The 22372-nt window shown below is 39.2% G+C and overlaps 1 protein-coding gene across 1 annotated transcript in view; it reads left to right on the plus strand.

Annotated features, from left to right (window-relative positions):
• Positions 1-22349: 22349 nt before the first annotated feature.
• The window catches only part of LOC113581929 (polymeric immunoglobulin receptor-like), a 3716-nt gene continuing 3693 nt past the window's right edge, over positions 22350-22372 (plus strand). Inside the window, exon 1 of the mRNA XM_035528491.1 lies at positions 22350-22372. This exon is cut by the window's right edge and continues 46 nt beyond it. The gene's annotated coding sequence lies outside the window, so the exon portion shown is untranslated.

The raw sequence follows: 22372 nt of genomic DNA on the forward strand, positions 1-22372 counted from the left end.
CTTTCACTCCCTGAAGACCAACACAGAGAGACTGAAGAGGAGCTTCTTCCCACAGGCCATTCAGGCCCTGAATCAGGGAAACTGATCAACTGTGGGGACCACCACCACCATGTGACTGTAAATCTGTAAATTTGTAAACTGGAATTGTACATTGTGTACATACACATATATCCATATATACATTGTACATTGTGTATATATACATATAGTGTACATACATTGTTATATATTTTTTGTATTTTTGATACATATATATTTCCTTATGCACCCATTTCTTTCCTGTTTGGACAGAGCACTCACAAAACCATTTCACAAAACCATTATACCATGTATAACTATGTACATGACAAATAAACCAAACTTCAAACTTCAAACTTGAATCAGCAACCACAGAGATATGTTACTGAAACTGTTTCCTGAAAAGACATCAGTGTGCATTTTCATGGTGGAGTTGCCTTTATCTGACAACATATACATTTTACAAGCATCTTATATAGTACAAACAACTAATCAAGTTACTGTAGTTCTTACTTGGGGACTCTACACAATCCCAAAGTTTGACACCTGTTATAACAGCTCTACCAATTTCTTACTCAGTGACACTCATCAATATACATACCATTTATAAATTTCACATTTACATTTTTCTCTCCATCCCAATTTGTATCCTAGTCTAAGCGGTCTCTAATGTACCTTTCAGTCAGGAATAGCTTCCCTCTGGCCTTTATACCACAATGACCTGGTTGGTCGAGTGCTATACTTATGGTTGTGGTTCTGGTAGGTTCTCCCATCTCCACAAAGAAACTCTGGAATGCTCTTATATCCCATCCAAGATCTCACAGGTGTAGGGACAATTCTCTGGACCTCACAGCTTGGTTTTCACATTGGCATACACCATCAACCATAAGACGTTATACATACAGGTGTTTGCTTTTCTAAATTTTATCCAATCAATTCAATTAGGCACAAGTGCACTCCAATGAAACTTTGGAAGCATTTCAAGGACATTTGATAGAAGTAGGATGCGCCAGAGGTCGAACATCTGCATACATATGTAAATGCGGTAATTCAGGCTTTCATTTTTAATACAAGGCGTTAAAGTGAATACGTTAATAACGAGTTAACGTCACTATTTAAAAACAAAGAAATAAACAACAGCAAAAAATACAGTTAAAAGCCATTAGCTGTAGGCTAACTAAAGCCCAGTCACCTGTCTTTTAAAAACAGCGCTGGTGTTTTAGATGGAAAATTACAAATCCCTTCCAGATGGCACTTTTGCTAAAGACAAAGTTATTTGTAACTACCGCCATGGTGAATTTGTTTATCGCTGAAGTACATCGAGTCTGAGGTACCACTTGCAAGCAAAACAACACCAATCAATACTAGTGATATCGGTAACCTCTGCACTGGGGGACGTTTTCTGGTCTGTGGGAACTATAGATAATCCAGGGGTAGCAAGATGGCGAAGTGGAGCGCTACAACTCCGATGAGGGATGAATGGAGGCTGGGTGGTGTCAATCGCACCCGACAACTCAATTTATGTATTTATACTCGAGCGCTCCCGTTGTAGAAAGAATGCACGAGTTGGGTGAAAACGTGGAGCGGTTTGATAGAGAAAGTGTTCCCCAAACCCTCGATCCCGCCAGTTAGGAAGGGTAAACACTGCATTGGAGGGAGCAAATCCGGATTCAACAATCCGGATTAGCGAGCAAACAGCACTTCCGTTTTCGATCTCCGGCAGGAGATCGAAAACCCGTTTTGCCGCAGAATAACGTTATTTTAAAAAGTCGAGACATGCATTCTAGTGCTAATAACGCATATACTCAATAACTTTAGATTCACCCAAATATCCTCATCATCTGCTTTTATAGTTTCTTGTTTGCCAAACAAGCCAAAGTGTGAACGTATCAACAGCGAGTACATTGATACGTGAACCAAAAATAGCAATCATTGAAACGAAAACATTTCCCCACAGGTTGGAAAAGTTTGGAAAGGTTTCCAGAGGTTGGAAAAGTCCCGTTGCTCTCACTGGAGACTACTAGACTCAGAAAGTACTCACGATCTCGTGCTTACAGCGCGCTATGTGGATTTTAAAAATGTAACTACGTTCATATGACCTGAACATACTGAAATCAGAAGACAGCCACTATGCAGAAGTGCGTAGTCAGGGATGCAACAAAGCTCTGGAACAGTGAGGAAAAAGTTAGCACCGATAACACATGCAACACAAATGCACCTGCACGACCGCTGCTGTTTAAACACGCAGCGTGCACACAGCGAACGGCTAGTGGCTGATGACGTAAATGTCACGTTTCTCAGAAGGAATGTCACTGAGAAGCACGCACGCTTTACTGAGAGATGCATGAGCATAATCCTGAAACCCCGCCTATTCATGCGTGTCCTCTGTAGGGACATTGTGTTTTTGCTTCTGTCTTTTCATTCATTTGAGTTACTCTGTTAATTTCTGCTGTCCTATAAAGAGTACATCCTGGGCTTTCCAGTGATACCACACGTGTCTGGGTGGGAGGTTTTTTTTTTCCCTGTCAGTACAAATTGGCTTCCATGCGAAAAAGTAAATTTTATTGGAAAGAGAAAATTTGTTTAACTATAATGTTTTTATATTGTATTGCTTATTAACATGTCAGGAATGATGCAGTGAGGTTTGAGAGTAGTTTTCTTAATACTGTGTTGAAATAATAGCCAGTTTATGAGCGTCCTCTATAGTGGACACCGGGATAATCTTGATGTCTTTCCTCATCACAGTGTTTCTCCACATTGCTGTAGGAGACAGAACAGAAGCAGAGGAGATTCTGTACAGAATAATAGCGGCAGATTCAGATTTATCGGATGAGGAAAATGCTGAGGATGAGTCTGGACCTGCTGATGAAGACGTAGAGAGCGCTGAAGAAGAGACAGGAGGCTCATCAGACGAGCTAACAGGCACAGGTGAACACGACACCCGCCGCCCTCTGGGGTCAGGGACTAGCACGCATGTTCTCGTTGTCTCCAGGGTAACCATACATGATGCTATCCATAGTAAAATACACCATATGCTACATTGTTATTAATTGCTGCAATGTATTTATGGTAAATAACAACTACATTTCATTGTGATCAAAGTGGTTAAAGATAAAAGAATGACTCGGGTTATTTACCAACATATGTAGGAATTGTTTCATCCCTATAGATTCAGTCCTGTCCTACCTATGCCATCTGGTTACCAAGATGATCCTACAACCCGTGCAAACTGGAGTCTGGTTGAGTACTTTGGTAGCAACATCTTTAAAAACATGACAACGTTCACAAATGAAAGGGAACTGCAAGTTAGAGGAGTGTCTCTGAACACCACACCACAGGAAATGAAGGTGTTCTTTGGAATATCAGTTCACATGGCCTGCCTTGGTTACCCAAGAATCAAGATGTTTTGGTCCCAAAAAACGAAAGCGCCAATAATTAGCAACAGAATGGCAAGAGAGAGGTTCTTCAAGCTAAGAAAGTCACTAAAAATAGTCGAAGACCTGGATGTGAGACAAGAAACAAGGAAAACAGACATTCTTTGGAAAGTAAGAGCTCTCCTTGACAGAGTGAGGCAAGGATGCATCAGCCTTCTAAACCAAGAAAGCTCTGCATCGATGAGCAAATCATTCCTTTTACAGGCCGGTGTCCAATCAGGCAGTTTGTTCCAGGCAAGCCGTATCCTACTGGTTTGAAGCTATTTGTCCTTGCTTCTCCAGGTGGTTTGATGCTGACTTTGAAGTGTACCAGGGGAAGAATATATTTGCTCACAAAAAAACAGGCATTGGGGCAGCAGCAGTCCTACGTATGGTTGAATCTGTGCCCGCAGAAAGTCAGCTGTTCTTCAACCGATATTTCACGTCAGTGAACCTGATGGATGTATTGCTGGATTGTGAAAGGGTCTTGCTGCAACTGGAACCCAAATGAAAAACAGGGTCCCAAAGCCATGTCAGCTAACTGGTGACAAACAATTGCAAAAAGAAGCCCGAGGAGCATCAGTTATGGTGGTCAGAAATAGTCCTGAGCTGGCAATTACAAAATGGTATGACAATAAACCAGTATTAATGGCCTGTACCATACATGGAAAAGATCCTGAGGACATCTGCACAAGATGGTCCAACAAAAAGAAGTCTCACATCCAAGTGAGAAGACCAGCAGTCATCAGACAATACAATGAAAACATGGACTTGTGTGACCGAACACTGAGCTTTTACAAAATGTCAAGCAGAACGAAGAATTTTAAATTTTAAAGAAACAGAATGAAATATGATTTTTGTTTAACTGAAATATGTCAAATATGTCAATACAGAATGTGAAAAGGTTCACTATGCACCTGATTTAATATCACCTGTATAGCTGGAATGTCAAAAATACAGAAAAGCTTTTTTCCCATTAAGATTATCCTGACGTCCTCTACAGTGGACATGCTGTTAAATTAAGAATAAAATCAATTTTGAAAAACTGTGAACTGTAAGATGTTTGTCTTACTCTTAAGAAACAGAAAATCACAAAAAAACCTAAATTGAAATACTTTTTTTTCTTTGGGTCTCAGGAGGATATAGAGAGAACAAAATCACTGAGTACATGGAAATATTTCCATCTGAGTAAGTGGAAATGTGTAAATGATGTAGCAAGTGCAACAAGTTCGTGTGATCTAAAATGACGAAAACTCCAGACAATATTTGACATGGCTTGTCGACTATCTAAAAATAAACAACAAAACATGCGAGCAAAAGAAAAATGTAGTACTACTGATTAATGGAGAGGTTATTTACAGAAGATGGAGCTGCATTGTAGGAAAGTCTAATGGTAACTGTTCCATGTCTTGGAGATGTTATACTACAAAAAACATGAGACGTGTAAAATAATGTTATTGAATATATATGTTCTCATTTCCCTATACCTTAGGGTCAAATACAAACTACAAATGAACGACACTACGTGCTGCAGTAAATTATGTGTAAGTGCTTTAGTCGTTGGATACGCTTAATACATTTACACAACATTCCAGAAAAAAAATTTGCTTTGTCATTGCAGAGTATTGTGCTCAGACTGGATCAGTTTTAAAACTATGAAGGATCTGAAATGTTTCCATGGAAACGGTATAATCTGTGGAACACGCATGCACGCACGTACGTACGCACGTATGTACATACGTGCCTGCTCGGAGGACCGCATATTTGAATATGGGACAATACATTTTTAACAACATTAAGGTTTACAGCCTTAAATGGAGTCTGATCATTACCCTGTTTAAACAAGTCTTTAGGTTATTGCGTCTAACTGTGTTCATTTTTTTTAACAACATTAAAGTTTACAGCTCTTATCCAGTCACCTGAATTGAATAGTCCTTCAAAGTGACCTTTTCTGGTAATTTGTACACAAATCTTTACTTTTACAAGTGAAATTAATTCTGTTAAGTCTAAAGTGATAAGTTATTTGTATAAAGATCTAACTTCTTAGGCTACAAATAATTTTTTTTATTAGTTAACAGGAATATGAAGCTAACATTCCTGATATAAACGTGCAGAAGGAGATATGCCTGTATTTACTACAGCAGAAACATGTACTGTTCACTTGGTACATGCACATACTACAGCCTGTTATCATCCCTATTTTTTAGTGTTCCCCCTGTGAATGTGTCCCCCCTTGAACATGTTCCCCCTGTGAATGTGTGTCACATATAAATGTGCACTCCTGTGAATGTGTCCCCCCTTGAACATGTTCCCCCTGTGAATGTGTGTCACATATAAATGTGCACTCCTGTGAATGTGTCCCCCCTTGAACATGTTCCCCCTGTGAATGTGTGTCACATATAAATGTGCACCCCTATGTCCCTCCTGTGAATGTGTGCCCCCATTATCTCAGCGGTCAGATTAAGCAGATGGTGTAAAGTTTGGTGTAAAGTTTACAGCATACAATTCAACAAGGAGCTACAATGTCATTCTGTAGATTTTATGCAAAAATTGTAAATTTGTAGGTTAAATTTAAGCTCCTTTTTTTACTGCAGTGAGAAATAGAATAATTCTCAAATAAATAAATTTAGGATTCATCCACAAGTAAAGAGGACATTTCGGCCAAATTCTATGTGTCTTTACATCTTGGAAGTTTGTATTGCTACACTACACAAATAGTTAAAAGAGCAACGTGTGTGTTGTGGTATCATCTCCTTCCCATGACAAAAGCTTCATTTCAATATTAGAGTGAATACAATCTGGTAAATTTGAATTAACTTGGTACTTTCAATCTCCACTACATAAAGCAAAAACTAATTTGCACAAATCTTACCAATATTTTACCAATAAGTTCAAGATTTGAAATGTTGTATCTTGTTAATACTCCATACCCAGGTATTAGCTTTAGATAAGTGAATTTGAAAATTAGATACCATCTATGGAGTTTACTGGGATGCAAAACATTTGAATGACTCTTCGTGCAGTTCAGACAAGCCTCTACAGTGTTCAAATTACATTGCAAATTTGAGTTGCAAAACAGGATCACACCAAGGACACAGGTGTAGAAGTGGAACAGCACACTCTGCCAGGCTGTACAGTCACCAGTGTGCTGAAATACTCAACACAGTGGCTGTGGTGAAAAAACAGCTCACCACAACCAACATCCATCCATCTATCTCCTCATCAATCTGTCCATCCACACATCTCCTCATCAATCTGTCCATCTGGCTACACCTTGGTCTCTCTAACTCTCTGTCCCTCTCTGTTAGGCTCTTTCTGATTGGTTCGGAAGATATATATCCACTCCGATCTGAGAGAGAGAGAGAGAGAGAGAGAGAGAGAGAGAGAGAGAGAGAGAGAGAGAGAGAGAGAGAGAAAGACAAAATGAGATAATATAAAATGGACAGGGAGGGACCACTGATATAAAGCTGAGAGTAGGATGAAGAGAGACAGTAGCTTTGGAGCATGGAAACAAATGTATTGTTTATTAACCATAGAAACAGTGACAGAAAAGACACACACACACACACACACACACACACACACACACACACACACACACACACACGATGAGGATAACAGTCTAAATATTGCTAAGAAGAAAACTAAAGCGACAGAAAAGCTAATTAAACATACTAACCAAAGGTAAACATTGATTTCCATCTTATTTACAGGTTGCGGGGAGGCGCATGGCATCATGGGAGTCCTACAATCTCCTTTCTCTCTCCCCAGGAAGTGTCCAGCCACTAAAGCACATTTCAGCATCTGGGTGTTGTAGTTTATTGATTCTGTATACTCACCACTCATGCCTACTTGGCACCTACCCAGACCTGCAGTGTCCAGTTGATTCTCTTGCCCTGTAAAGGCACTATAAGGTGTGACGAGGGGAAGGGGAGCAGTGGAAGGATATAAGCGTAAGCGGCATTTACTGCAGCCCGTAGCGACATGTCCGAGTGCTGAGAGGGATCAGCCAGCCAACACGGGCCCTACATTCAGAAACAGATCCATGAGATGGTGTCAAATCCAACTGTACATTTAACAGATCATTCAGTATGTGGTGAATGTATACCATATACTTTACATTTTAAAACTAGACTGTGATTATTAGTAGTAGTATGAAAATCTTACAACTCATTACTTCTAGCAGTTTGTTTTTACCAGTGACAATCCTATACATGCAAACTAAATTTTGTTATGATGATGCGTAACACATAATCATTCAGTACTAGCTTTGCAAACAAACTAACATCTCTCTTGTAAATAACTTTGTGGAATTAAAATTTATCAAACAAAATGTCTGAAAATTCTGTTCTTATGGTAATTTTTTTAAGTTATTTTCTTATTTCTGTCTATTTGTTATAATCAGCCAGGAGGAAGGACAACTCAATAAACAGTCATTTATTATTTATCTCTTTATTAAAGTGGTTGCACAAATCATTAATTCATACAGTAGTTTTTCATGCAGACAGACTATAGTACAAGTTTATTACATTATTTAACTGATACTTTTAAGCAAATTACAACTATGACTGAGAACAATTGAGGGTTAAGGGTCCTGCTCAGGGGCCCAACAGTGTTGTTGGGGCTTGAACTGGCAACCTTGTGATTGTTAGTCAGGTACCTTAACCACTGAGCTACCAGGGCCCCAAAATATGAATACTGTTGAGTGTACCACTCACAGCTTGGTGGCTTGGTCTTGGTTTTGCCTCCCTCTCTCTGTGTGTGTGAGTATTGGTAAAAGCTGATATCTACAAAGGTTGAGTCTGAGAAAGCACTATATTAATGTAAATAATAATTATTATATATTTCATATGATATATATATAATCAATGAATTCCATTTTGTGTGGGAGCATTATAACCCATCAGCAGGCCTCTTTGTTTTATCAGATTTCTGCTCTTTAAGGACAAACACCTTTCCAGCTTGTCCCTGTGTCCAGCTCACATTTGCATTTTTATCTAGTGCTCGTATCTTCAGTGTTTGTTCAATCTGCAACGAGACAGCACTCATTTAAATACCAAAATCAGTTATTTGTAGTTAGATGATGATAAAGGTTTGCTACTACACAGTCACAGGTCCTACATTTTTAATGAACTTGACTTAACCATTAAACTATTAAACATCTAAGCTTTACCATACATTTAGTTTACTACGGTTTTTGCACCAAAATCCTTAGTTGTGTTGTCAAAAAGATTAGTTTGCTATAGTTTTGTGTTCTGGTTGTTTACCAAAGCTGAGGTCATGTCACATCACCAGTGACATGAAAAATAAAGCTGTAGCACAATGAGACTAAAACAGAATTTACAATACTATAGAGAATATATCTATGCAATACTACAGAAAGCATATCTCTGGATTCTTTTGTAATTAGCTGACAATGAACAGAATAGAAAATCTCATTTATTTCAGAAGAGGCTATGTAATAGTATTAAGCTTATAACCATCCTGTGACACATTAAAAACTATGAAACCTCCAGGCTGTGGCCTACTAATGTGCCTAACACAGTGCCCAGTGAAGGACTTTTCTGGGATTTAATTCTCATAAACTAGGCTTAGACGTCTGATAGCAGCACAGGACCGAGACATACTTGGTTCAGTATTGCTGTCTGCAGTGATGGGACATTTAGGTCTGCTTGTCCATCAGAAGACACATTCACTGATATGAACTGTTTTCTTTTCCTCTTATCTTCGTCTGTGAAAGTAAGGAGAAGTTACCATCAAAATGAACACAGCTTTTATGGTTCTCTGTGTCACTTTTTATGGTGTCCGTTTTGGAGAAAATGTTATGTGGAAACTTAAACCAAGAAGTAACCAAGTGGTTGAATACGAGTCAAAAAGGAGACACCAAAAGTGCAAGGCCAATCAAATCCTCAGCTGTTTTACAATTTACTTTAACATCTAAGAAATAAATAACAGATACTAGTATCCGATCTCAACTTAGAGTCTCAGAAAAATAAACTGCATGCCAAATGTATTATATGGAATCTACAGCAAACAAAAATTAACATACAAATTATGACAAGACTGACTAATTAATAAATGGCCTTCTTCCAACACCTGTCTACCTGGAGTCTACTTTGCTGCTGAGACTCACCTCCGTAGCATATAAAAGGGTACTGTAAGTTACAATTATCAACAGTCCATTTTCCAGAATAATTTGTCACCATGGTAACACAGTTCCCAGTTCCAGAATTTGGCAGTCCTGCTGCCCAGTTTCTGAAAGAGAGGCTCCATTGGTCAGACCACTGCCAGGTGTCCAGGAACAAGCCAACCCAGACGTAGACTCCTTTACCGACAAGCTCTGTCAGCAGGTTCTGTTGCCAAGGTGAGCTGATGGTTGCTAGGTCAGTGTACCTCTCTCTACAGTAACTCTGTGCATCTTGCCAGCTTTTGGCAACATTTACTCCAATGTATCCAACACTCTCTGAAATACAAAAATAACAGTATTCGACACCCACTGAGATACAGAAACAACAGACAAGGATGGTCTCACAGCTTTCTTTTAAACTGAATTTGCAAACTGTCTTTGTTGACTCACCCTTGAAGCACACAAAATATAGAGGTGCTGTGCAATTGTAATCACACCAGACACTGTGGATACTAAATGCACAGTTTCCAGAACCATTCGGCCTCCCTGCATCCCAGTTACTGAAGCCGAGGAGTTGGGTATCCCTCCTGGACCAGCCCCAAGAAGCTTGTACTGCTCTGTTCAACCCGATCCATGCAGAACCACTGTAGCCCAGATCCACTGCAGCCATCATGCTGGCCACATCGTTAGCACCGTCTGCAGTAGCCAGATCTGAGAACCTCGCCCTGCAGTATGACTGAGCCTCTGTCCAGGTCATCGGCTTTCTCAAAAAGTGGTACAATCGTTTTTGAGGTTGGAGTACTATAAGAAAAGAAAGGTTAAGAACACCCACTCTGCTGTGTTCAAAGTGTAAGATACAAAGCGGCGGAGCGGTGTCTGTATCTATAGTTTGCCGAAGCACCATCTGGCGAGGTTCTGATCAAGGACGTGCACAAGGCCGGGCTAAAATTGCCAAGCAGTCGTCTATTTGATGACAAGAAAAAAAGAATAATAACTTTAATTTTTGCTGTTGTGGCTGCATTAACACGTGTAGCCATAATTGCTAAAGTTAGACCAAATTAAATTGACATATCTTCAAAATTCTTAGGACTTTTTATTTTAGTACTCAGACACAGAAGATGGGGTGGCCCACAGCCATCAAAACAACCAATCAAATAAGCAAACTAACAAAATAATCTGACACAAACTCCATGTGAACTGGACACAAACTCCATTAGCTAGCTAATTGGCTAACATAGGCAGTGATATGAAAGACGCTAACGTGGACTTTAGCTTATGTGTAAAAGAAGCTAGTGTTATCTTAAAATACATGCTGCTGGAACTAGTTTACAAAAAGCTATATGTGCAATGATGTCTTAATGTATACTAACAGCATGCAGTTTTTAAAATTGTATTCACTTTAATATGTAAAATGATTTCCACATTTAAAATGGATTTATGGTTAGTTAAATGTTTGTTAAACCATATTTTGTTAGTTAAATATATGTAAATATAAATGTTAAACATTCTGATGGATGACACCTAAACTGTGTGTGTGTGTGTGGGGGGGGGTCCTTTTTTCATGTTAGAACCCCTCAAAATGTCAGTGTGCATCCCTGATTTCGATTGATGCTCATGGTTCATTAAACTGCTAAGCACTACTTCTAGGACATGTAGTGAGTCTAAAAAGCATTTGTTGGGTCTTCAGAAATAATTTCAAGATGTCAAGAAATATACAGTCAGATATTATTTGGTTATATCTAACTCTCTATCAAATCATGGAGATTATCTGTGAAACTGTACTTTGCCATGTAGAGTCAAGATTATGGTTTAAGCTCAGTTCTCCAGCTAGGCTGTTGGAGATGCCTGTGTCAGTGTGACAGGACCGATCACAGACACTTACTTCCATAGCAGATGAATGGAATTTTGTGGGCACAGTCACTGTAAGTCCACATCCCAGAATTAGCTATCGTCGTGGTAGCACATCCACTGTCCAAACTTCCCTCTCTGGGCTGTCCTGGTGCCCAGTAACGGAATGTGGTGAACGCGTGGTCAGACCACTGACTGGAGATCAGGCCGATCCACGCCTTGGAGACATTCATCTCCGAGAGAAGCTTAAGGACCTGCTGCTCCTCATCACTGCTCTGGAAGTTCACTAGGTCTGTGTAGGTTTGTGTGCAGTAAGTCTGGGCTGAGGTTACTAGGATGTACCTTTCATTGGACGTAGCTGTATCTGTTGAGGGACGGCATTAGAAAACTAATTTAACAAGCTATCAGTTATGTAGACAATGCTGGTTGATTTTAGCTCATCTGTTACCATTTAAACTCGGTGATTAATTAATGTCACTATAGGTAGGTATGACTCTGGCTGCTATGTTTATCAGGCAGCGAAAGTCTTTTAAGAAATAAAAACAACTTTATCCTTTCAGCTTTGAGCACTTGTGTTTTATAGATAAGTGCATGTTTGCCATGTGCTGTTCACTGTAGTGCAGGTATAATATTTCCTTACAAAATAAGTTATTGTTGTACCCACTTATGGCAATATAAAGTATATTCATCAGGTTTTAGATCTGGCATCTAACATACCAAAACAGATGCAAATCCATGAAGTAAACAATTGAAGAGCAAGCATTTAAAAATGAACAATTCCTTCTTTTAGTAAATGACATAAAAATGCATTTGTATGACAATTCAAAGCAGATTTTATTCCTGAACAAGTTTTTGGGGAAACTGTGGATACTCTATGAACAAATGCCAAACTAATGTGCTTGTTATTGTCCGCCCCTATAATGATATTAATAAGCAGAAAGGGAAAGTTGAAGTTGTCTTGAAGAAGCCTGGTAATCACGTTTGAAGAGTTTTATGATTATTGTTGAAAATGGTATAAATGTTGTTTAACTGCTGTTTAAATGACATTCGAAACTGTATATAACAGTAAAAGGAACAACACCGTACAGAAAAATGTATTGTAGCAACTTGAACTTGCAGAGGCAGCGCTTCCTGTGTGAAAGAGTGATGGTAATCGTTCTTTGTATAAATGATAATTTAGTGAGAGTCAGAAAGACATTGAAAAATGTGTGTTCTGCATGATAATTTCAATATCCTGTGGGGCTCATTTTGGCTGACAGGGTCACGGCTATCGGGTAGACGAGGCTGAGAGGTTATTTTAGCTTTGGAGTAAATTGTGGTTGAAAGCTACTAGGCTGATGGGGTAGTTGTTGTTAAGGGGTAATTGGCTGTGGGGTATTGGATGCTGTAGGGTTATTTAGCTGTCAGGGTAATGGTCACTAAGGGGTTTTAGCTGTGTGAGTGTATTGGCTGATGGAGTAGTTGTCATGCAGTGGTACTGGATGTAGGATAGTCAATGCTAAGAGGCATTTACAGCTGAGGGGTTAAAGTGGTAGAGGAATATTTATAGATTTATTAGACTAATTAGTCATTTAAAAAGCCATAGGATTAATGATTTGGTTATATACGGTCTACTAGTAGATGGAAGCATCATATAGAATGTTGGGAATTTTTAACATTCCAGACGTCATTCCTAAGGGGATAAATTCAGAAATGAGAGAAGCAAGAAGGTTCACGGAGGGCAGTGTTTTGGGAAGGTCATCAGCTACACCTGCCCCGTGTTCTGTCATCTGGGTTCTACTCCCCCCTGAGGTAAGCCCACTCATTACACTAGTAGAGTTTCCTAGCAAATCTGTGTTCAAAAATAGCGTCTTTCATTTATCGCACTACGCCAGCGTTTTTCAGTCTTACACCTGGGGAACCACAGCACTGTACATTTTAGCTGTGTAACTGTACATGAAATAGTGAGATCAGTGTGCAGTGCTATGGGTTACCAGGATAAAGATTATTATTTTTTAATAAAAAAGAAAAACAACACTAGTCCTAGTTTATAGAGGAAAACATGAAAATGTAGGTTTGAAATGTGTGACAAGTAATAAATTATAATCATTACCATCAAAGCAGACAAAGTAGTAGGTGTTGGAGCAGTACCAGTCTTGCCACCCTGCTGTGGTCAGCACAGCGCATGATGCTTCTGCGTTCCCCTCATTTGGATTGTACGGCTTCCAGTGACTGTAGTTGGACACGGCCTCCCCGGAAGACCAGACCCAACTCTTTCTGAGTCCGATCCACACCGCGTCGCTGCTGCCAGGAAGTGCCTGTGTCAGTCTCTTGACGTCGTCCATGCTGTACACGGTTGCCAGGTCAGTGTACAGCCCCCTACAGGTGCTCTGTGCCTCCAGCCAGGTCTTGTTCTGGTTCACGTAAAAGTACATCAGCGGCAGAGAGGACGACACACCAAAGATGCCTGAACAGAACAACAGAGATTATCGGCACTGCAACAAAAGATGTTTAAAGTGCCCGTTCACTAAAGACACTAACAACATTCCCCCTTGTTTGACGCATTTTTGCAGTAACACAGACGTGCTGTGGCCCTAACAGAGTTTTATGTTGATAAACACACTCCATACATGCCGAACCTGAGAACAGCAGTGTGAATACAGTCTGGTCCATCTCTGACTCTTCACCTCATCTGTTACTTCCTCGTAAACTACACACAGCTCCTCTGCTGTGCACGGTAAGGAACATCTTATATTCAAATATCTTCACTATGGAAACTGAAAAAGAGGTGGGGTGTTGTTGTTTTTTTAAGAACTACAGACTTACATGACTTACAAAACTAAGGAGTATATAACACAATGTAAACTTTATGCCAGCCATTCACTGGGACATCATCACCAGTTGATGGCTTGGCACCTGGATATGTCTGGGTGGCACACTGCTTTCATTCCAGCAAAGACAATGAAGTTCAGATAACCTCTACTCCTTATGATAGCCATTGCTAAGGAACTGAGATAGCAGAAGTGATTGATGAGAAGTGTGAAGCTCTGCTCAGTGATTGGCCAGTACTGTGAGAGACACGCCTCTCTGCTCAGTGATTGACCAGTACTGCCCCACAAACCAGAGACATACCACTCTGCTCAGTGATTGGCTAGTACTGCAATTCAGCGAGGGACATCTTTCCTGTCAGTGATTGGCCAGTCCTGCCCCTCCAGCCAGAGACACGCCTCTCTGCTCAGTGATTGGCCAGTCCTGCCCCTCAAGCCAGAGACACGCCTCTCTGCTCAGTGACTGGTCGTACTGATGCATGTGTAATAAAAATCATTACACGTGGAAAAAGTGAGAAAATTGAGAATGAACAACTAGTCCATAAACTATAATTGGAGGAATAATTCAATTTTTAATGTATTAATATTCACTGTTTATAGATATAAATATATCTTTTTTAATGTATAAGTTTACTTTGTTATTATTAACTCTTTATTTAATTTTTTTTATTTAATATCTCATTACTGTCTCTAAGTGAGGCATTAGGAGACATAGATACAGCTGTTGTTCGGTTAGCAATGTTGCTCAGCTACAAACAGAGGAGATGGTGGCTAACCAGCGGCAGTTTTTCCAGGGGGTCTCTGTCCCTCGGAAGGGACAGGGTGAGTGGATAAAAGCTGGGAGAGAAAAGCTACAACTAGAAAGGAGAAACTTAAAGAAGAAGGAAATGTGAGATTATGTAATAAAGAATATTTCCGAAAGATCTGTATCGCTTTAGAAGCAATCAGCTAGTTCAGACCTGCCCTGTATCTGAGAAGATCTGCTTTGTCTCTGAGAGGATCTGGTTAGTCTTTAAGAGTTGGTTGATGATTTTTTTTCTCTTTCCAAAACCCAAATATCTTCCATCTAAAACACAGATTCAAGCAAACGTTTTGCTATGTTTTTCGTATGTAGACAACTTTATTTTAAGGATGGCACACATTTGAAAGCCTTATAAACATTTAAAAAGACAATATGTGAGCATTATGTCATTATTAGACTATTTCAACATTTATAAAGTTAGAGTCTACCTTGTTAGTGCTTGCAGCCTAAGACAGGTCTTATGTTATCATAAGGTTAAGGTTATTTTTTCAAGAATACCACTTGATTTTAGAATTGTTCTTAAGAGAGCTTTAGAAAAGAGAATTCTTAAGTGTTTTGGAAAAGTAAGTTTTTTTCCTCACATTATTTAAGAAAATGTTCTTTCATTTGTGAATCTGGCCCCTGATGATTAAACTAAAAGTTCATGTTATGGTAACCTTCAGCAAAAAGAAAAATAAGAAAACAAATATATTCACAGCATGAACTGCTCGGACCCATGAACACATGAGCAGTCAGACCCACTCAGGAGATACCGCTCTCAAAATGCTGAACTCACGAGGGATGAGCGATAACTCAGCTACCAGTACAAGATAGAGGACGTCTTCTATACAGCATCTGTCCACCAGACACTGAACACTCGCCGAAGACCCCAGATGACCCTACAGATGTCTCGGGGCATCGCTGCTTGCTGGGGACTGGTAGATATGATTTCTGAGGTTTCTCTCTCATGCAGAGAGATGTAAAAAAAAAAAAAATAAATTTAGGATGGAAGAAGTTGAGTCGTCGACATGACGATGAAGCTGAAATCAGTGTGTTGCTCCGTTAATTCTGCGTTGTTAGACTACTTGTTAAGCCACCATTGGCTACAAGAGGGAGGCAGAGAGCCACTCACGCTGCTTCACACAGTGGCTAGTGTTGGTAAATGTCCTAGTGGTTATTCCTCTCTGCCAGGTCAAATCCTTTGGACTTGTCTAGTAGGGTTGTTCGGTTTTCTTGTGCTTTGAATTCCTACATTTTTCCTACTTCCCCGATGTTTGCATTGATTTGGAAAAGAATAAGAAAACCTTTGTTTTTGTTTTGCTCTTATGCTATTTCCCAGGACTTCTTTCTTGGTTCGTTGTCCCCCGGTGGCTCATCGGATTAACACTAGTTACCTTTCCTTACTTTTGGCTGTTGTTTGGCTGTTTCTTATCACTCTGGCTGTTGTTTATTCTTTCATTTGGAGCGTTTTCCATGACGTTAGCTACCTAGCTCACTAGCTAATATGCAACACAACATAAGAAAATCTGGTATTCTCAGGCTGGGCCATACGACGTTGTGGCAACGTCCCCAACACCTCATTTATGATACAGAGCCTTTTTGTTTTATTCGAGCAGACACCTCAACAGAATGGTGTGTGTTATGAGGAACATGTTGGAGATGAAGAGTGTGTTGTCGCTGCTGACAATACTGGAGTACTGGAGAATTTCATATTTAATATTTCATTACAAAATACAGTAAAGGTGGTCAGCCAAAACATTAAAAGTCATGTCTTTGTTTTTGTTTTTGTTTTTGTTTTTGTGTAGTTCATGTGCTCTGCAGTCTGAGGCATCACGCCCACTGAACGTGAGGGCGGCACGTTATTTGGAAGTTTGAATTTTATATTGCTTTGATCGTGTTTTGATTGTATTTACTGATTCATTTGCATCAAGAGTTATTTTGATCTAATTTCTTAATCTTCACCGGAACATTATTTCTAATGTCTGCGAACGTTGGCAGTGAAAAGATGTAATGACTTAAGCCACCTCTAGGGGGCGGCACGTCTCGCTCATCTCTGATGTATGTATATGCACGTGTACAGAAACTGCCGTAAAACATTACTTTCTCGCGTGTGTGTCTGATTAACGTATATATTTATTTATGCACTTAATTATTTAGTGAAGCATTAGATTTAAAATTCCTTACACGGTTTATCCATTTATGCCACAGATCTGTCTGTGCCCCTTATATAAAGGGGCGTCTTACTGCGCGTCCGCAGTAATACAGTCCACATCAGACAGACGGGGCTCAAGTCATATTATCAACAGATAAAGTGCTCGCAGTTTATAACACCTATAGTACTACATTTATGAATTAACCATAGTGTTACAGTTATATTAGGGTTTGGCTAAGCTTTAAGGGACAGCAACACAGCCCTAATTACAGATGTGCATAAATATCGACATCCTTTTCTTGTAAATTAAAAGTGAAACAAGCAGAAGTGTGTTGTGTGTTGAATCTGCTATCACTACAATGCAGTTAATTCATGCAGCTTTCAAGAGCTACCAAAAATGTTGACCAAGATATATTAGAATGTCCTTTGTAGAAAGGAATTATTTTCAAAATCTTTTGGTATTGTCACAGTGCAAATCAAATATTCACAAGTGAAAGTATTAAAAGGCCAGCACTTTTCTGGGTGACTGGTGCTTTATTTTAATAAAATGCAAGGCAAGGCTAGTGATGTTTCTGAGAAGTCTGCTTCATTCTTTTTGAATGTATTCTTTTTTTCTCTTTGGGTTATAAAGAAACCTCACTCAGACACTTGCATTGAAGCGAACTTCTGAAGTATTAATATATGTTATGGTATCCTGTATATTAAATTAAATTAAATCAGCAATTTTGTCTGATATAGGCATGGATTAAAGTCACATTTGTACTGTTTCGGTTGGACTAATTAATCAACTTCATACTCATTTTTAAGTCAGCAAACAAAATTTCCATTTTTGTTTGTTTCTAACCCTGATTAATTTAGGACTTTTTCTAAGCCTCACCCAGTTGCCATCCTATTAATAACCTTCTCTTCCTGGTATGAAGGTGGTGTGTGTGTGTGTGTGTGTGTGTGTGTGTGTGTGTGTGTGTGTGTGTGTGTGTGTGTGTGTGTGTGTGTGTGTGTGTGTGTGTGTGTGTGTGTGTGGAGGGGGTTTGTGGGGGTGGCTGTGGGTGCCTGGGCCTAAATGAATTTCTCAGCAGAAAAAACTCTTTTTTTTGTGTCCATTGTCAAAATATTTATTCTCCTTTCTATTTTTTGAAAAATGTATTTAATAAAAATGAAAAAAAAGGATTTGCTACTTCCTGATTTTCACTGGACAGGCACAGTAAGTCTAACATGGTGATGTGAACGAGAAAGCAGGCAGAGAGAAGAGAAGTAAAGAAGTAGAGAGATCATCAGACTGACCACAAGGTCACAACCACTTGAAGTTTGCTAATTTAAAAAACTGAAGTGAAATGCTGATTCGCTTTATTTATGATTGAATGTTTGATTCCCTTTGCAGCCGCTGATGAGTTGGGGTTTTTGGGTTTTTTTTAATTTGCTTAGAGCATATCTCATGTCCATATATATATATATATATATATATATATATATATATATATATATATATATAGAGAGAGAGAGAGAGAGAGAGAGAGAGAGAGAGAGAGAGAGAGAGAGAGAGTACCTCCTTCAAATAAAAATCAAATAACTCTGTTATTTTTACTGCAAAAGACTGAGAATTGGATTCCTGATATGATGGGGCCCCTTACCAGTAATAAACAATAATGATAAATAATAATAAAGTGTTACTCTTTGAGGCTTGAATGTTTGGAGCAACATGGTGATGTTTGAAAACCTCCTCCACTGCTGAGATAAGGAAGCAGCTCCTCCACTCCGCGATGGCGATGGTGGTAAAGTTGAGCTCTACTTTCTCCCTCCTGCTCTTAGTTACAGGTAAAATGTGCTATAACCTTCAGCATTATATACATTAATATTCATGAGTGTTATTTTAGATAATACAATAGCAAGTAGAGATTTAGGTAACTCTTGTTAGTGTGCACAAGTGTGGTGTTAGTGTGCATGAGCGTGGCATGGTTCAGCCTGGCTGACCTGCCCTGTGGACAGGCTACCTCGAGTGGACACCCGCAGTGTCAAAGACCTTCAAGAACACGAAAGCCTTCTTTACAAATACGAATACAAATAACCTTAATTGTCAATGTACAATTCAGTGTGCTTTCTCCGCTGAGCTACATAAAGTCAAGCAGACATAATTTATTTATTTATTTGTTTATAGTCCAGTAGTAAATGTATATAGGTGTCATGCTTTCATATGGGCATATAGGCATACATGAAATATGAGATAGATACACATAATGAGACATGTCTGGAACAATTCAATACTAAATAACAGTGCCCAGGCTAAGATTCCAGTATGAGGAGTCATGTGTGGACAGTACCAAGGCAACATAGCAGTGGGCAGTAGCAAATAAACACACTTCTGGTTGAACAAGAAAACTAAATTAGAACATTACTGTTTATATACCCACATTGTTGTGGCATTTTCCAAAGTAGCTACAATTTTTACTGTGCAATTGTCAGATATTCTGTAACTTAGTGTACTGGGGTTACATGTACAGTTCTGTGTATTTGGCTAGTGTAGTCTTTATGCAGTATTTACTGGTGTTACAAGTACAGTTCTATGTATTTGGTTAGTGTAGTCTTTATACAGTATTTACTGGGGTTACATGTACAGTTCTGTATATGTGGTTAGTGTAGTCTTTATACAGTATTTACTGGGGTTACATGTACAGTTTTGTGTATGTGGTTAGTGTAGTCTATGCAGTATTTACTGGGGTTACATGTATAGTTTTGTGTATGTGGTTAGTGTAGTCTTTATACAGTATTTACTGGGGTTACATGTACAGTTTTGTGTATGTGGTTAGTGTAGTCTTTATGCAGTATTTACTGGGGTTACATGTACAGTTTTGTGTATGTGGTTAGTGTAGTCTTTATGCAGTATTTACTGGGGTTACATGTATAGTGTCATTTTATAATGTGTCTTTTTAGCCTTTTTAGTGTGTCACCCCAAGATTTTCATTGGCCTCATCTTGTACCCCCCAGCCCATGTGTTTTCTGAAGGTGCCAATGACATGTGTGTATGAATGATGCTGTGATTGAGAACCCAGTTGACTTTGATCTATGTGGTTCCTCTAACAGGAAGCCTTTCTGAAGTCCAGCATTCAGGATACGAGGATGAGGAAGAGAACTTTCTCTCAGGTAACAGGGCCATCGCGCATGCGTGTGTGTGTGTGCGTGTGTGACAGACTTTCCCACTTACAGAGACCTGACCTAGCTGAACCACAGTTATAATATTCTGCTGTGAATAGTTACAGTAAATCTAAAATTTTACACCACATGGAACGTTTATATGGTCTTTTCGTTTTTGATATTTGTCTGACTTGTGGTGTGTTTGTTAGCTCAGTCAGAGATCCTGTTAGATCCTTTTTAAATGAGTCTGATTTCGTGGTTACGTATTTTATTCTTCTGTAGAACAGAAGAGGTTTTGCTCCATAACCCAAACACTCACATACTGGAGTTCACAAAATACGTAGCCCAGATTTAGAGTTCCTACATCATTTTCACAGCACAGTAGTTTGTTTTGAGTGAAAATGAATGAAGTTTGTCCTTTTTCCAAAAAGGTCCTTGACCGTGAACCTGCCTATTATAATAACGTCACCACCACCTAATGGTTGTGTGGTTCTACTTCCTTAAACCACACTTTGAAAAGAGGGCTGGACTATTTGTAAGGACAGTCTGCTTTTATTGAACTTGGAGGACATGACATGAGAGGACACAAAATAGAACTACGGTGATGTCATCACTGCGGGACACAACCCTGATACTGTAGCGGATGTGGTTCTGTATATGATCTTTCTGTTAGAAAAAACATTACAGTTTAAGCTTGATGTTTTAGAGTAGATTGAATTGATTCAAAGAACTGAAGATGCTGGTAAATAATATATGATGCACTGGACATAAATGATCTTTTGTTCTCGGTTAATAATTCATATGTATGTTCAAGAAACCCACACCCTTCATTTATTGGTGATGATGCACTGAAATTGGAATTTGATCATTCATTCATTAATTAATCAATGATAATTAATGATTAATAATCAATGGCTAATTAATGATTCCTTGGTTGATCCCACATGAATATCATAATCTGAAGCATATGGCCTTTGAAGTGTACCACCCAAATGTGTTCAGTGGCGCCATTTGTCCCCCACACTAAATATTTCTGCATGCGTCACTGGTTTCTGCTTGCTTGGCTTGGTCATTTTCAGTCTTGTCTTGTGTGATAATTCGTAACCGTTCAGTACAGCTGCAGTTTCAGGTTCATCTTAGGTTTGAATTGTAAAGGCAGGGCAAACACTGACAAATTAATGGTGTAGCAGCTACACAAAAGTAGAAAGAAGACAGAAGAATCCACACGCTGCACGTGCTACCTAAGTGGACATGGGCGACAGAAGCCTAAACGCAGAGGCTGGGAGGCGACAGAAAACGGCTCTGAAAACACTTTGGATTTTCTAGTTTATTTTTTGCACATTCATTCATTTTCAGTTGTGATACTATTTTTTCTCTGTTCTTTAATGAACCACGTACATACAGTAAATCCACTGACATCCACAATCATATTTGTCCATATAAAATGGAGGAGAAATCGACTTGGACTTTAAAGGAATTTAGAGGGGACAGATAATTCAAAGTAACTGTCAGCGAGTGTGCAGCTTTGATAATGTAGTCATTTTTGAGGTCAAAGGTCAGTGCTACCTGAAATATATGCAGAGAGGAAGGCAATAACAAGTCATGAGAAGGAGATGACCAAACGTAACTCAGTATCGCTCTAACAGAGATTTAGTAGTATTTTAGTGATGCATAAACGTGTGTGTGTGTCTACCTCAGACTCAGTGGAATCTACACTCCTTACTGTTGGTCCTGACCAGCAGAGCTGAGATCCCTTTAATGTACAGTGGTGTGAAGTGTTTGCCTCCTTCCTGATATTTTCTTTTTTGTATGTTTGTCATGCTTAAATGTTTCAGATCATCAAACAAATTTAAATATTAGACAAAGATAACACAAGTAAACACAAAATGCAGTTTTTAAATGAAGGTTTTTATTATTAAGGGGGAAAAACATCCAAACCTACATGGCGCTGTGTGAAAAAGTGATGGCCCCCTAAACCTAATAACTGGTTGGGACACCCTTAGCAGCAGTCCTTCTCAAATTTAATGGACTTACCCAAACACAGGAAACAGGAAGTGGTTGTGCTGATGTAGTCATGGCAAGGCAAAGACATGCAGGAAG

The sequence above is a fragment of the Electrophorus electricus genome, chromosome 7, assembly GCF_013358815.1.
Source record: "Electrophorus electricus isolate fEleEle1 chromosome 7, fEleEle1.pri, whole genome shotgun sequence".
NCBI classification, from domain to species: Eukaryota; Metazoa; Chordata; class Actinopteri; order Gymnotiformes; family Gymnotidae; genus Electrophorus; species Electrophorus electricus.